This window comes from Lepisma saccharinum, chromosome 2, assembly GCF_977018435.1.
Source record: "Lepisma saccharinum chromosome 2, izLepSacc3.1, whole genome shotgun sequence".
In the NCBI taxonomy this organism is placed as follows: Eukaryota; Metazoa; Arthropoda; class Insecta; order Zygentoma; family Lepismatidae; genus Lepisma; species Lepisma saccharinum.
The window spans coordinates 74,934,223-74,946,729 of record NC_139230.1 but is presented as its reverse complement, the minus strand read 5'-3'; positions in this window follow the sequence as shown (position 1 = coordinate 74,946,729).

Genomic DNA, 12,507 nt, shown 5'->3' with positions numbered 1-12,507 from the left:
AAATGGATTCGTCCGTCCACAAAACCCTGTTCCACTGCCGAAATGTCCATCCCCGGTACATTCGTGCCCACCATAGTCGATTGCCTTTGTTCAACATGGAAAGGAAGGATTTACGTTTCGCCTTGTACACTCGGTAACCGCATCGCTGTAGGTAACGGCGAATGGTTCTGGTTGACACTTCAATGTGAAAGCGTTCTCGAGTCCACAGTCGTAATTCGGCCACAGAAACATGATTGTTGGTCTGGATATAGCGCCTAAATATCCGTAGGTCACGCACGCTCAGCAGGCGTTTTCGACCGGGGGCCTTACCTGGCTCTGTAGTACTCGTATTTTGGTGGTGTTTGATGATGCAGTGGACGGTTGACTTGGGTAAGTTCAGTTGGCGCCCTATTTCCCGTTCACTGAGTCCATCCCGTCGCAACTCCACCACTCTTCTCCTCACGTTGTCGTCAATAGGTTTGCCCCTGTCCATGGTGATGATGCACTGTGGTTCCTCTGTGTACAGCACGCGCTTATATACGGCGGACTCCCTTATCGTGTCCGTGACGTCATGCTTCCATCGAATGAGCCACTATCTGGAATTTCCGTATGGGTCTGGTGCCTGGTCGAAGTTCAATGTCACGCGTATTGTTCCCCGTTTTCGTTCTTTACGTGACCTTGGGTGCAACATGCTGGGATCATGATTCTTGCCTGCTCACACGCCTCCTCTTACACACATGCGTCACTTCTGCGGGTCACCCTTTCCATCGCCTATGCCTCTGTGCATTTAATCACGTATTCCTTTCTGGTCGAACTTCATTTTCACCAAGGTTGTACAATAATAAAATGATACATTGAATCGATTAGTATATACTAAAGTTAAGTAATAAGTCTCCAGTTGTTCATTGTGTGTGTGCGGGTGGGGGGGGGGCGCTGTTAGGTACTAGTATGTATTATATGATGTGTAACTGCAGGTGCAATTGTTAACATATGAAGGTTAATTTAGTTGTTGGGACAATAGTAAGTTCTGTAGTTTTTCTTAAAACTTTGATGGCAAATAATGTTAGTCAATGGTGCAGGCAGTTCCTTCCATTCCCTGATCCCTGTAACAATGAAGGACTTCTTATAGGTAGCGGTTTTATGTTGGGGGATTTTTAGATTGTGTTTCTTGAGGATATTATGTTCGAACGATGTTCTACGAGAACATATGTTATCGAATAAGTATTTTGGGGGTCACTCTTAAGTATTTTGTGCATCAAGGTGAGTATTAAGTATTTTCTTCTATTGTTAATGTCTAGCGAAGAAAGTTTCTTCAAATAGGGGGATACATATTCTTTTCTTTTTAGGTTAAGTATGAAACGTATACAACAGTTCTGAATTTTTAGAAATATATAATTTGGGCCTTAGGAGATAGTACTGTACACTGACACTGGAGCGCAATAATCTAATGTGGATAGGACGAGTGCTTGCATAAGATCTTTAACTTTAGTGTCCAAAGTATGTTTTAAACGATACAAAGATTTGAGTTTGAGTGACAATGGTTGATAACTCAATACTTATTGTATATATTTCACAATGACGAGAGCAGTTTTCAGAGAAAATTCAGTATCTTCTTGCAAGAACACTACGAAAAAATTCATCTGTAAACAAGGAAGAAATGGTATGCAAATTTCTTAATAGTGCTTTATACTTAATTTAGGTGCCAAAAAAATGTCAACCAGGTAGAAAAATTGTAATTAGCAGTAATACACTTATGTAAATAACAATGTAATCTTACAACTTTGATATCAGAATGAGACAAATAAAAGAAAGAAGAGTGGTTAGCACATCGCCCTACGACACCAGGGGTCCCGGGTTCGAATCCTGGCTCGGACATGGATGTTTGTGATTGTCTGTCCTGAAAAAATTCTGAAATTGGAATATGAATGAAATTATATGAGTGAATGAAGTGTGATGGGCGAAGCTTCCGCATAGGGGCTTTCCTTTAAAAAATTAAAAAATAAAAAATATAACTAGGTATGATACTTGCTCCCCACACAAAGGGTCTCCGGTTCGAATCTCTACTACAACATTTTCTTTTTTAAACTATAAAATGCAAACTAATACAAGTCTGTAAAATATTATTTGTAAATTGATGACAAAGGATCTTATTATTTTTTTCATACTTCAGGTTTGTGCGACTTACTCACTTTTATATATATATTCTTTCGTATTTCTAAAAATTTTTAAAAATACAAAATTATTTATTACTTACGTAAAATGAGTATCTATTTTGTACACCGACAACGTTTCGGGAACCACTGTTCCCTTCTTCAGGTCCTATATATCAGCTATCCGAAAATTACCATAGCCTCGTCAATTCATACACTCGTCAGGAAAAGGAATAGGTACATAATGGTAAAGGTAACATATTTGGAAAACGTTAAACCCTTTGCAGGATCTATATTCACTGTGGTTTGTTAAAATAATCACTATAAAACCTTCCGCTAAAAAACCCGTGCAAGTTATTAAAACTCTTAAAAAAGAAAAGATATTCTCTTATCACACTATTCCGATGCAAACTGCCTGTGCATTCCTTATCGTATGCGTGAGGTTGAGGGCGTGTCGACTCTCCCCTCCCCTACTTTGCCCTTGCATTTCTCCTCCTCGTTACATCATTTCAAGATCAAAAACGCGTATAACTTGGGCTTCGCGTATTACGTCAGAGGTGACCTGGAATCCAATTTTCTCGTATTCCCGTTTCTCCCGTTCTTTAAGCATTTCAATCCATAGTTCGTCTATATTATCATCTTCTCTGTTAAGCTTATTCTCTCTATTTTTGCAAATGTACGAGGTCTCATAGACGTTACTCCTCAGCAATTTTTCCTCTTCCTTTAATATTTCTCGTATTTCTATTTGGTGTCCTTCATCTATAATGTGCTCCGATGGTCCGGTCCGGGGAACCTCCTCCCTCATATCTTTATCATGTTCCTACCAACGTATGCTCATGCTTCTACCTGTTTGTCCTATGTACTCTTTAATGCATTGGTATTTAATCTTATACACCCCTTTCTCTCCTTCTTCATTATCTTCTTTTTCCATTCCCTCCGTTTTGTAATTCGTAAATTATTTCTCCAAGGTTCTAGGCGCTTTCATTACGCATTATATTCCGTACCCCTTTACTATTTTTTCCACGTTCTCTGAAACTCCCCTAAAGTATGGGATTCCTACATACCTAATTTTCTCTTGTTGCTATCATCTTTCTCGCATATCTTTCGTGCTTTGCTTAAATTCTTCCTCATTTCCGTCTCCTTGTAGCCGTTCTTTCTACCCTCACTCATTACCCATTCAATCATTTCCCTTAAATTCTCCTTAAAGTTACATAATCTTATAGTACGTACAAATAAATTTAAAAAACATTATACTCCTGACAACGGCTTATGATATACGCCCGTCCTAATTTTCTTGTTTGTTTTGCAAATCTCAACATCTAAGAAACTTATCTTATTATCTTTCATTTCTTCTTTTGTGAATTTCATTCTTTCTTCTTGTTCCTCCAATGAATGAATAAACTTTCTAATCTTTCCTTCTTCCCGATAACCAGAATATCGTCAACATATCTCCTATAGAATTTAACCTCATTTCCTATTACGTTCAAGTCTGTACTTTCAATAAAGTGAAGGAATATACTTGATACTATCCCTGAAAGGGGGTTCCCCATAGCTAATCCCTCTTTATGGACAAAGATTTTTCCGTTACAACAAAAGTAATTGTACCCCGTACATATGTTAAACCATTTTACATACTCCCATGCAGTTTTACATCAATTCCATTCCCCATCAGCCACCTCTATAATCAATCAGCGGCCTTTTCCCTTGGTACGCTGGGGTATAAGTTGACAACGTCAAAACTCGATATCATATCTGTACTGTTAATTTCTAATTCTTCTATTCCCTTCATTACATCCCATGAATTTTTAACACTATATTCCATGTTATCCCTGACATCTTTGATTTTCGCAACCAGAGTTTTTGCAAACTTGTGCCCTGGGTGCATATACATAGCTATGATCGGCCTTAACTGCGTCCCTTCTTTATGAGTTTTTGGTATTCCAAAAGCCACTGGGATGATCAGCTTTTTACAGTCGTGAGTTAGCCTTCTTTTCTCTATCCTACTTAACGTGATACTGTTTTCAATCCCTCTTTTTGTTTTCCGTTTTATTTTATTGATCAGAACCTTGTCTACCTCTTTAAAGTCGTTACTTAGGAAACATTCTTCAAATTTTCTTTTGTAATCCCCTTTGTCTATGACGACCATTTTGTTCTCTTTGTCGGACCGTATCAGAAATACGTCATCTTCTTTGACCCATTTCTTTACGTCATCTAACTTCTTTTTAAACCTCTTATTCCTTTATTGTTCCTCTCCTTTATCACATCCCATTTTATTTTACTTCCTAATTTGTTGTTCGATGATATCATGTATCTTCTTCTTGACTTCCCTTTTATCATCTTTGTCATCTAAGATGACCCCTATTCCTTCCGCTGCAATGATAAATTCTTCTTTTTCAATTTCACCCCTCCCGATTGCGAACTTTTTCCTTTTCCCATAATTATATTCAAATCAGCGGGTAATTCTTTTTTTGTCAGGTTAAACACAATATCCTAACTTTCGTTTTCCTCCTCCCTCCAGTCCATCTTTATTCTGTTGCAATCCTTCACATTTCCTCTTATCCTAACCAATTTGTTCTGAATTTTTATTCTATGTTCATTCTTTGCCGCTTCAACATATTTATGATGCCTCTCCTCTATTCTACTCCAGGTCACCCCGTCCATAATAGAGCTTAGCTCCAAGTGTAGCTTTAAACATTCATTGTTATGTTTATTCACTTTGCTATACGGTTCTCTTATGCAGTTACCTAACATTCCCATCTGACATTTCTTTTTTGACCATGCCTCTTAATGCTTAACGGTTAAAATCCCCATTTGAGAAATTTCGGCACCACTCCCAACCTCTTACATTCTTTAAGGAACCATATTTTGTTAATAGTTGAATTTAACCTAATCCTTCACTTCCGAAAATTCTTGCACTTTCCTTCCCGTACAGAGTATTGAATTCATACTTCAGGTTTGTGCGACTTACTCACTTTTATATACAGGGTGGTGCAAAATTCCGTTTACAACGCGGAGGAGGTGAATCGCCAAGTGAAATGAAGACGAAAATGTAAATGGAATTTTGTCGAATGACGCACCGTGTCAGAGATAGAGGATGCCAAAATCGTGTGAAAATGGACTTCACACCTCCATATGCCGACAAATAGTACTCATAAAGAAGATGCGGCACGATATCCCCAAAGAAAACACACCTGGGCTAGCAAATGATGCACAAATTGCGTGTTGAAAATGAATGCTGCAGGGATTCCGCACAAGAAATGAGGGATTCCCGGGAATATGTCCGACATGGAACGCAGGTATCGAATGGGGGTACAAAGGAAAATGACGGAGGTCACAGCACATGAAGAACATTTCGCCAGGAAGTGTCCTAAAAGCAGGCTGCAGAAGGGGATTCCCCAGAGAAGAGGGGACGCAGACAACATGTGCAAGAGGTGTACTATGATGACACACACGCACACAAGTAGTATTCTTTATTGGCTGTGGAAATGACATACGATACATATCACAGACGTTGTTGAAAATGTCCGCCAGCCACATCTACACACAGACGGCATCGGCGTAGCAGGGACGCTCTGGTATGCTCAAATACGTTGGGCATGTCAGTGATCATCCCAGCAGCGACGGTAACTCGAGCAACGAGGTCCTCCACACTTTCCACCGGGGTTTCGTAGACCAGCTTCATTTCGCCCCACAAGAAGAAATCTAGCATTGTGAGGTCGGGTGACCGAGGTGGCCACAGAACAGGTCCAAGCCTACCAATCCATCTATCACCGTATGTATTGTTGAGTACAGCTCTGGTTTTGCGGTCAAAATGTGCAGGGACACCGTCATGTTGATGCCATACATCTTGCCTAATTGCAAGGGGTACATTTTCCAACAGTTCAGGTAGAACTTTCCGTAGGAACACACAATAGTTCCCACCGGACAAAGTATTGGGCAACACGTACGGACCTATCAGGTTGTACCCGACAACGTCACACCACACATTCACTGCGAACCGTCGCTGAAAATTACGCTCAATGATTGCATGCGGGGTTTGCACATACCACATGTGACATGGGTATTGAAGACGCCTTCTCTGGTGAATAGTGCCTCGTCGATCCACAATACTGCATTTGGAAAATTGGGGCATTTGTTGCAAATACCACTGACAAACATCAAGACGTAGGGGAAAGTTCGTCGGCTGCAGGTGTTGCACCCTCTGCAATTTGTATGGGTGCATACCCTCATCGTGCAGCACGCGTAACTCATTGGTATGGTGCGTGTGTCGCACATGGGCAATGTCACGGGTGCTGGTGCCTGGCGTCTCCCGTATCCTGTCCAAATCTTCCTCCTCAAATTGAACACTGCGCACACTGCGCGGTCTGCCCCGATCCCACACCCTAGGTCGTACAGATCCAGTTTCACATAAACGAGCATCCACCTATTGAAACAGGACATGTGATGGTAGGCGCCGATTTGGAAATCGTTCGCCTTACACACGCCTTGCCTGATGGCTGTTTTGGTGTGTCTCACCGTAAACGAGATGCATATCGGCAAGCTCGTTGGTGGTGTATGTCGCCATTATCAGGCTCACAAAGGAACACACGAATACGTACGAAAGTAACTTGTGATGTACCGTTCACGACTACAGCACTGAACACTCCACGCAGGTGTCCACCCAGTACAGACAACACAGATGGTACGCACTACGTACTTCCTAACGGTCACTTTAGTAATGTGCTCAATTTTACCACACGCCTCAGGATGAACACTTTGCGACAACAAGCGTAACTGACAGGCAGATCGCTAGTCGCGTACACTGACGCGTTGTTTGTACGTACGTACGTATACCAGCGATAGTGGGCCGTGACAGGTAGCATCCCGCTGAGCGCCTCTAGCGGAGCTTTATGTACTACTACGTCTTCCGTCGTAGTATTTGGAGCCGATATCAGTTCGTGCTGGTCGTTCTCTCGCGTGTACGTACGTATTTCATTTCTACGTACAGCCTTGAATACTACTTGAGTACGTGTGTGTCATCATAGTACACCTCTTGCACATGTTGTCTGTGTCCCCACTTCTTTGGGGAATCCCCTTCTGCAGCCTGCTTTTAGGACACTTCCTGGCGAAATGTTCTTCATATGTTTTGACCTCCGTCATTTTCCTTTGTACCCCCATTCGATACCTGCGTTCCATGTCGGACATATTCCCGGGAATCCCTCATTTCTTGTGCGGAATCCCTGCAGCATTCATTTTCAACACGCAATTTGTGCATCATTTGCTAGCCCAGGTGTGTTTTCTTTGGGGATATCGTGCCGCATCTTCTTTATGAGTACTATTTGTCGGCATATGGAGGTGTGAAGTCCATTTTCACACGATTTTGGCATCCTCTATCTCTGACACGGTGCGTCATTTGACAAAATTCCATTTACATTTTCGTCTTCATTTCACTTGGCGATTCACCTCCTCCGCGTTGTAAACGGAATTTTACACCACCCTGTATATATTCTTTCGTATTTCTAAAAATTTAAAAATACAAAATTGTTTATTACTTACGTAAAATGAGTATCTATTTTGTACACCGACAACTGTTCCCATCTACAGATCCTATATCGGAGCACATTATAGATGAAGGACACCAAATAGAAATACGAGAAATATTAAAGGAAGAGGAAAAATTGCTTAGGAGGAACGTCTAAGAGGCCTCGTACATTTGTAAAAATAGAGAGAATAAGCTTAACAGAGAAGGTGGTAATATAAACGAACTATGGATTGAAATACTTAAAAAATGGGAGAAATGGGAATACGAGATAATTGGATTCCAGGTAACCTCTGACGTAATACGCGAAGCCCAAATTATAGGCAATTTTTATCTTGAAATGATGTAACGAGGAGGAGAAATGCAGGGGAAAAGTAGGGGAGGGGAGAGTCGACAAGCCCACAACTTCACGCATACGATAAGAAAAGCACAGGCAGTTCGCATGGGAATTGTGTGATAAGAGGGCGTATTTTCTTTTTTAGGAGTTTTAACTTGCACGGGTTTTTTAGTGGAAAGTTTTATAGTGATTATTTTTACAAAGCACAGTGAGTATGGTTTCTGCAAAGGTTTTAACATTTTCCAAATATGTTACCTTTACCATTATGTACCAATTCCTTTTCCTGACGAGTGTGTGAATTGACGAGGCTATGACAATTTTCGGATAGCTGATATATAGGACCTGAAGAAGGGAACAGTGGTTCCCGAAACGTTGTCGGTGTACAAAATAGATACTCATTTTACGTAAGTAATAAATAATTTTGTATTTTTAAAAGTTTTTACAAATTCGAGAGAATATATATTATAATTTATTCAAATTGCAAATGTTTTTGAGACTGCTGAATACCAAATTACTTTAATAAATTTGAAGGCATGGAATGAGACGTACATAAAATAAACTCTAAGTGTAGTTTATCATTTCCATATAATGTTTTGCATGGAATTGATATCACCAGAATATTTGCTTATATTAGGCTATAGTTATGCTATTGAATCTAGTATCTAAATCTGTACACAGACGCAAACGTTAATGTTGGAATTGTTAGCAACCTCGTAAAAAGCTCTCATTTCATAAAGTGATGTCTTTTGCAGTTTGCCATTTATATTCTTTCCATGAAAATGATTTATGTTGTTTTTCACCTTCAAAAATTATGCAATTTTAAGCAGTGTGTACATGCCTAGTGAGAGAGGAAAATATCGACTTTGCATCACTACATTTATCAGCCCCTAACTACGCACAAACGTTCCTTAAAAATTGAAAGAACGTCATCGCCCCCAACCCCTACTTAATATATTTTTTTTATCTACAGATGTCAAAGTGTGCAATAAAATGCTGTGCAAATATGACTTATTAGTCAAGTCGGTATGATAAGTTGGTAACATGCTATATGGTCCCTGGTTTGCTTCTCATCAAAATGAGTGCCAACTAGTGTATGCCTAGAATGGAATTAATTACACATTTAGAAACGTCTGATATTTTAAATAAAGATGTAAGGAGATTTGAGAGTAACTTAACTACTTGATATTTAATCTCTTGGAAAATGTGGAAAGACATGTGGACGAGCCATAAGTACAAAAAAGACGTAGAGAGTTGATTCGAGCATATTGTTGTGTATGGAATTGATTTCACTATAGTTTCTGTTTTGTGTGGAAACCTAAATGTGAAAATCCTTAACAACCACGTCATTATAAATTTGTTTTAAAAATCTGTGGCTATGTATAAGAATAGCGAAACGAATGTTCTTACAACCACCTTTAGCACATGGGTTTTCGGCCAATCAGTATCGTCTTGATTTACATTTGTAGTATGCATACGTTGCGTAAAAGTAAAAACGTGTGTTTGTTTCATTCTTATTCTAGGATTCCAGAACAATATATCTTTAGATACAGATTAAATTAAACATATTATTAGGTGACAATGCCAACTTGTGTAAACGAACTCGAAATCACATTTAGTTTAAAATATAGAGGCACATAGTTTACAGTCACTCTGAAAGTAGGTATAGTCTAACAGCTTCATGTTTGGTTTCAAAGTGTAAAATGAGTTTTTGAAGAAGAAAACATGTAAGAAGACGTTTCTTAGAAATTAGCGGGTCAAATTATAGATTGAAAATGGATGTCGATGTCGTATGCACTTAACACATTCCATGTATTCGAAAATATGCATAGTTACAATAGTAAAAGAAAGTTACAACGTCAGAATGTGGATTCGAACACACACATGTTGGAGCTTCAGTGGTAACTACAAAAAAGGTTCTTTGACCGGGCTCGAACACGCATCCTTCAGAACATGAAGCTGTAACACTGACCACTTCTTCTTATATATTGTATAAGAAGGAATACCCCTATTCGGTGGTTCCCTCGTCATTCACACATTATCTCAACATTCGTACATATTAGTTTTTCTCGGTTTTCTCATTTTACGGACAACACAAACATCCCACTTCTAGACGGGATTCGAACCCGGGACCCCTGGCTTCGTAGCGCCCTATGCTAACCACTGCGCCACGGAGGCCGACATCACTCACCTACAGCTCCTACTGGTAGCTCCGTGAGTATTTACTTATAATGTAAGTTGTTTCGATTGTATAATCACGGGCGACTTGTATATCTCTTCTCGCTCATTTTCTTTCAGATGTAGTTATTTTTTCAGACCGCTATATATAACCTCCTGCCACACATGTAAACCTTTCTGCAATACATTATTGGGGCGCAACTTCGAGAAAGAGAATATCTTAATTTTTAAAAAACTTGAGCTGGTATTGGTGTGTTCAGTCACACATATGACCTTAAAATATTTAATATTTGAAGATTTGCTTGCAACGCTACAAACAACCAAGCACAAACTTTCTAGACAAATAGTAATATGATGATAATAATAATAAATAACCCATGTCACGACAGCCCTTGAAGGGCCTTGGCTTATCTCCCGACTGCCAGTCTCCCTCCCACAATCCTACCTACAGGTGTAGAGTTCTTCAACCGGTAATGGGGTGACGTTTCGTCAGCACGTCAAACCCTCAGCCTTTATAAAAAATACCCGCGACCAGGCTACGCTACTCACTAATAGCTCCTAAATTTCCTCATTATGGTGGAGTGCCACCGGCCCTATACACAAGCCGAGAACCCGGAGACTGAACCCAAGTGGACTCCAACCAATGCCGTCCCGTAGTAGGAGTCCAAAACACAGCACCTTAGACCGTACGGCCACGGAGGAGGAACTAGAAAATAGTACCTACCCTTGATTCATGACTCTGTTGGCATGACAAACGGTGCTGCCATCTGTTATCAAAAAGTTACAACAAAATTGCCTTTAGTTCCCCCTTAATTGCATGGCAAAGCTGATAGCTTCGTTGTAATCAATAATTTGAAGATCTCCTGTTTTGTAAAAGTATCGCACTGGCACATTAGCGAGAAAGTTGTTTGAAATTTTGGCAACTTTATAAAAAATTGGACTGGAAAAAATTATTGGAATATGCACATATGGTGCTCGTTACATGTCAGGATGTTAGGGAGGACTACAAATTCTTATCTGTAGGAAATTTCTTGTGCAATATGGACCAGATGCATTTTTCTCAGGGAATCCCTTGCTTCCAAGAATCTCCAAAGTGGAGTACACGAAGTACTGATAGCAAAATCAGAATAACAAAAGTCTGCCCCGAAAAGCCAGATTCTTTCAGAAATTTGTGTCGATATGGGAACTGAAATAACTTCTTTTCTGTTTTATTGCAACTGATATTGATTGTTCCTTGGCAATTTCATCTCCCGTGTTCTCCAATTGAGACAGAAACGTCCATTGTACCTTCTAGAGGAAAACCATGTCAATCCTTGAAGCTTCATTGAGAGTGCGTTTGTTCAGAAGTTGAAATACCTTTTTTGATACTTCCACTACTAAATGTTGATTTCCTTGGCTTATCATAGTTCGTATTTATTTCACTTTTGACTAATTGTGAAGATGAGGATGAGTGTTGGTGAAATTGATAAAGGTACACACACAAAGAGCAGCCATCCCGTGACAGGATTCGAACCCTGTTCCCCTGGCGTTGAAGCACGGTGTGATAATCAATACGACAGGCAGGTCGGCAAATTAAATATTGTGAATGTAAAGAAATACCTGCATTCTGCACTAATCACACAAGGTGTCAGTCTTCAAATGGAAATTGAAGCTTGGGGAGAGAAAGATCAAATATTAAAAATTAGCAATTGATTTCATACACTGAGAGTGGGCCTCCTCGATGACGTAGTGGTAACGCCGTCGCCTTGTAATCAAGGGGTCAAGTATTCGATTCCAGATGGTGGCGCATAGTGGTTCGGATCCTACTGTAAATTGTAGGCCCAGTCCCGAAGAGCCTTTCTGTGCATAAATTGGACTTAAAACACCAAATCAATCAATCAAGTTATTATTCTCTACTCACATCCACCTATGTGGTTTATTTGCTTTGTCTGTTCAAACCATTGAACTATATATAACTAGAACGCTCGCTGCAACGCTGATCGGCCACTTTTGCGATTAGTTTCTCCAGGGAAGACGGGAAGAAAACGTGGTGATTCCATAAGCTAACATGTATTTACCAAAAGAAACATAATTTAACCATATTTATGCATTCAGGGCTATAAATGAATGTCTGAATAAGTGTTTCATCGCTACATTAATAGTTGACATGCGTTTTCTTCGAACAATTTATCCAGTCTTAAGTGGGTTGAACACATGGTACGGTCTTGTTCGGCGTTTGAATGTACAGTGTCTCTCAAAAGTTTTAGGACAACGACATTTTAAACTACGCAACCCAATTTACACAAGGCGTTGGTGGGTTGCGTGTAGAGCTAGGCTCAATTTCAGGGTTGCCACATGCACAATATATA